Genomic DNA, 5,431 nt, shown 5'->3' with positions numbered 1-5,431 from the left:
TATAAAAGTGATATTTTTGACTGAGGGGTATATTTTATGTGTATATATACTGAGCTATATGTATATTATTCAAATACATTGAACAATTTAAAGAAAAATGAAGACAGAATTCAAACCGTGATACTTTTTACATATTTTACTTTATTATACATGTGTGAATTATTTCTATGTATTTCTGTATTGCGTATATTTATATTATGTGTAAATTTATTGGGTGTTATTTATATATAATATCAGAAGATAAGGACGCTCTCATTTCATCATATTTGCAGAATTACGTTTATCCTCCTCCTTCCTGCGTAGGATAGGAAGTGACTCTTATCAGCGCATCAACCCTCCCTTTATACCCTGGCCAGCTCATTTCATCTTTTCTGTGACCTCTTTCAGCTGCTTATCTTTTCCTTCATTGTCAACTTTCTCTTTCCATTGGATCTCTCCCATGAGCATTAAATCCAGGTTTAGTAACTCTGAATAGTTGTAAGTTCTTCCATTGACCTCAAATTCCCTAAAACTGCCACAATTGTAAGACAGGTTCTTTTTCTCAACAATTTTTACACAAGGAGTGCAATGCGCACCACCTGAAGGATGGACATATTTGAAACTCGGACTTGGGGGAGGGGACCAAGGGCAACATACGTAACTTAAATATCTGTACCCCCATAATATGCTGAAATAAAAGAAAAAAGCAATCTTTATAGTCAGTTAATATTTCGTGTAAACCTATATTTAAAAATATTCTACATTTTCACTAAACCAACTAAAACCTACTAAAAATATGTACTAAAGTTAGTTACTGGGGCTAACAAAATTAAATGCAATAAAGTTTCAGAATAAAGCATGAACAAATGTTTCTTTACTCTGTAGATAAACATAGTTCATGTACACTGGGATCTGAATGATTCCTCTGTGATTTCTTTTTAAATAAGGGTCAAAGTAAATAGTTATGGCCAGGTGCGGTGGCTCACACCTGTAATTCTAGCACTCTGGGAGGCTGAGGTGGGAGGACTGCTTGAGCTCAGGAGTTCAAGACCAGCCTGAGCAAGAGTGAGACCCTGTCTCTACTGAAAAAAAAAAATAGAAAAATTATCCAGGCATGGTAGCACTTACCTGTAGTCCCAACTACTCAGGAAGCTGAGTCAGGAGGATTGCTTGAGCCCAGGAGTTGGAGATTGCAGTGAGCGGCTAGAGTGCAGTAGATGATGCCACTGCACTCTGCCCGGGGCGACAGAGTGAGATTCTCTCAAGAAAACAAAAAAAAAGTAAGCAGTTATAAGACTATTCAGCATTTGTCTGCTTATTTGAAAATGTGAGCTAAAATGATGGTTATGAAATATTGCAATGGTAAATCAATATTTTTTAGGACTTATATGTAATTAATGTGATCTAGAAGTGCTCATTAAATTTCTTCAATATGGATATATTAAATTGACTTTCTTGCAAAAGTTAGAAAATTAGTACTGCACATCATAATGGAATTCTAAAATAAAATGTTTTACATCAAAAATTATAAAGATTACAAGATATACAGAAGAAAGCCACAAAGGAAAATCAAACAAATCTAATGTCATCCAAATACGAACAGGACTAACCAAAAATATCACATAATTGACTGCAGTATTTAAAGATCAGAATGAAATTATTTTATTTTGGGAATTATGCTGATATATGCCACAATTTTATCTCAAGGAATTGATATTAATCTTCTAGTGGATTTTATACATATCATTCTATATTTTTTATAAAAGACCTTCTATACTACATTATCGAATAATATATATATAACATGCTCTCTTTCCTACAGATAAAGGTTACTATTTGTGCAATTATTCTTTTTTCTAATTTCCAAATAATTTTCAAAATTAAAAATAAGTCCTTGATTTCAAAGGATTTTTCATTTGTCATCCCCCTATAAAAAAGTTATCTGGTATATACGCATGTGAACCCACACAGAAATTTTCTGAGATCAAGTATAGAAAATACCAAATTCACCATATTTGAGAAATCAGTACAATATTTTAATAAGGCATTTCAATGTTTAAAAGTTTTAAATATAAACATTTTGTGACTTATGAATTTAAATATATATAACATTTAATTAACATTTAATTATTCCAAGTTTAAGGTCAGGGTTAATTTTAAAAATGAAAGTATAAGAGATAGCTTAGGAAATCATTTAATTGAAAAACTGATTTGTTTTTCTTTAAAAGAGACTTTTTTTTATTAAGTAACTTATCAAAGACTTACTTTATACTTTATTTTGTATACACTTACACATTACTTATGCGAAATAAAAGACATGAAAATATACGATACAGACTAAGTGATACTGTAGATGTGATATAAATTTTGGTTAGAAGGGATTTTAAATTTGAGGTAATTGCATTGACCAAATCTTGCTGGAGGATGTTATTTGCATCTTTTATTGATTTTTCTAAGACTTAAGTGGAAGGATAATGTAATACATTCCTTACTAAAGGGAAATAGTTTAACCAAAAGCTAATAAAAGTTACAATGATTTTAATTGCAAAATCACCCAGGCTTTAATGAATGCTAACTCATCAGACCACTGGAAATGCTAACAGAAAATAAATTTTTTAAATCAATATCTATGTGTTATAAATAATTAAAATCTTTCTAAATATACTTATAATAATACTTAAAACTGAGATGAGTTTCTTGAGGGTGATTTTACTACTGAGAGCATATTTAATAACTGCTATTAGAAAAACCTGCTGCCTGTGAAATATTATTCACTATGTCTCATTTACTGCGATCTATTTTAATTATAATTTGGAGAAACCTAATCAAGCATTTTCCCTAAATAAACAGACCACTTAGATCAGACTGAATTTCTCCTTCTGAACAATTTACTTTCCTCTCAACAGCTTCAAATGGTTCTTTGAATTTCAAATAGAGTTTATGCAGCAAGGTCAGTCTGTGCTGATGTAGCCTGATCTTCTGGACTGTCCACTTATTTACCAAATAGGCTTTCTAAATTAGTAAAAATAGGGCTTAAACATTTTGTGAACTATCCATAGTGTGTGTATTCTGTAAGTGAAATAAAGGTTGTATAGTATGTTAACAGGGAAAAATCAATTTGATCCAACTGTATTTTAGTTTTCTTATACTAATTGGATTTGTCAGGAATTTTTGCTTTTTAGACATCTTCCAGACCATAGTCAATGAGCATCTACCTACTCTGGACTAAAAACAAATTTCCATATGATTTTTTTTTCCCTCAGAGTGAGTCTGTGGTCAAAGACTGACTATCTAAAGTGTCCAGCAGTGTTAACACATTTTCTTCTCTGAGTACAATTTTGTTCCCCCAAGGCCTCTTCTTCATGCCCAATATCAACTAGTATTTATTGTGGGAATTGTCTTTTCTTACATATCTAGTTTTGTTTTGCTGTAATCAACACAGGAATGATGCTTTAAGAGCAACATCAGACTTGTGTTGTTACATTAAAATGTGTCCATGAGGACCCTTTGCGGATTTCATAATTTATCATTCATCCATTGCTGCTGGAACTCTCTGTTACCTTTAGAGTAGGCGTAAACTCTCCGTTAATTCTATTGTGATTGTTCATCAATTTACTTAAGAAAATAATATTTTATATTTCACAAACTTTGTCTCAGAACAGAAGGCCAGTCCTAGATATCGAGACTTGAATGGGCTCTAGGATGGCTGTCTGATGCAGGGCTACACCTCTGTGTGCCTGTTCAAAGAATGACTCACGGAATCCATCCGGGTGCTGGCAGTTCATTTGGTTTGGAAAATGATGCAATGTTCCATGCTGACTCATTTAGGTCATGATAGAGCTCCCTTTCTCCATGTGATTGGAGGGTTACAGAACAGCTGTGGAAGAATATGGCCAATGACCCAAGTGGTACATAGCACCTACAGAGTGAAAAAAATAGTTTATACTTGGAAACCTTGCTCTGAAAATTGGAGTGGTCTTTGGGGATTCCCACGGCATAGAAATCACTACAAACAAGCTGTTCAGTGAGTAAACCTCTCATTGTGCTTGTGAAAGTGTGGTCAGGGTTTTACTCTCCCGAGGGATGAAATGTTCCCTCTCTCTTGCAGTAATGGCAATTTCAGATAATTTATATGACCGCCACTTAGAGGAATCAGATGATAAATTTCGAGACTGAGAATTCAGGAGATGGAAATATTTAGAAGTACTCTGACCAGAAAATAAAAATTGGAAAAGAAATGATGAGTCCTTTACAGATGATTTACAGTGTATCTTTTTATTTTCCTTTTCTCCTTAAGAATAAGAATTTGCTATAAAAAGCCTACAACTGTGAAACTGGAGAAATAGAGCACACTTGTGAAAACTCACAGACCATGGTTTTAGGGATACTTTAGTGAAATAAACCAGAAAACAAGGATCAGTCACCAGATCAGGAACAAAAAGGGACAATCCCTTGTCCTCACATTCACCATAACTGATACAATAAAAGTTTTAGTGTTAGGAATTCTATTCCCAAATTTAATTTGTCTCCAAATGTATTTTTCATATGTAAGTAAAAATCTTTCTGTATACAATATAACAAAATTTCATGCAGGGTAGAACATCACATTTCAGTGTCAAATGTGAATAATGTGTGTGATCTGACAAATCTTGTCTTTAAATCTGGTAAGCATGAGGGGAAACTGAGAGCAGGGATATTTAAAAAGAAATTTAAAGATAAGTCTTCCATAAAACTTTTTCATAAGTTTTGTAAACTCTGTGTCAATGTTTCCTGAATAGAAAACTCTTCATTTATTTACTTTATGTTTCTTTTTTAGACAATGTCATTTACAATGAGAAAACCCAATATTTGCAATATAAAACTGATATTCCATTGGTAACAGAAGTTTTTGCATAGGTCAAGACTGTATTTTTAGCATACTTTTATTCCCAACACCGCTACAAAATTCCTCAGCCACCTGAAGATTAATCCTTGTGATTATCTTTCAATTCCCCATTACAACAACTTTTCCTTAATATATTATTATCCCAGTTTTATTTCTTGGTGATCTCAATATTATCCCTTTTTCTTGACCATATCTTGCTAGTAGGTACTAAAGAAAAGGTAAGACTTTCAAATTTCTCCAGATTTTTATGTCTAAATTATTCATACCAAATGTTTCAAAACTGTAATACTAATTCTGTTTACAATATGATAATGTACGTAGTGGATTGTACTTATATGCCATCATGTGTTTATAAGGAAGACAAACTCAAAATTTATGTTTGATAATGCTTTAAATATTTATATTGCTAAAATTACATATGCATAAATAAATTAATCATCATGCTCTAGATTCCAGGAAAGTTGTTTGCTTGTTAGTTTTTAATAGCCCTGTTCTATTCAGGGAGGAGAAAGAAGATCATTAATAAATAAGTTCATGCTCATTATGACGAGTTAAGAATAGCTCTTT

Source organism: Propithecus coquereli, unplaced genomic scaffold, assembly GCF_000956105.1.
Source record: "Propithecus coquereli isolate 6110/MARCELLA unplaced genomic scaffold, Pcoq_1.0 Scaffold311, whole genome shotgun sequence".
Classification (NCBI taxonomy): domain Eukaryota; kingdom Metazoa; phylum Chordata; class Mammalia; order Primates; family Indriidae; genus Propithecus; species Propithecus coquereli.
Note: the sequence above shows the minus strand (reverse complement) of the source record.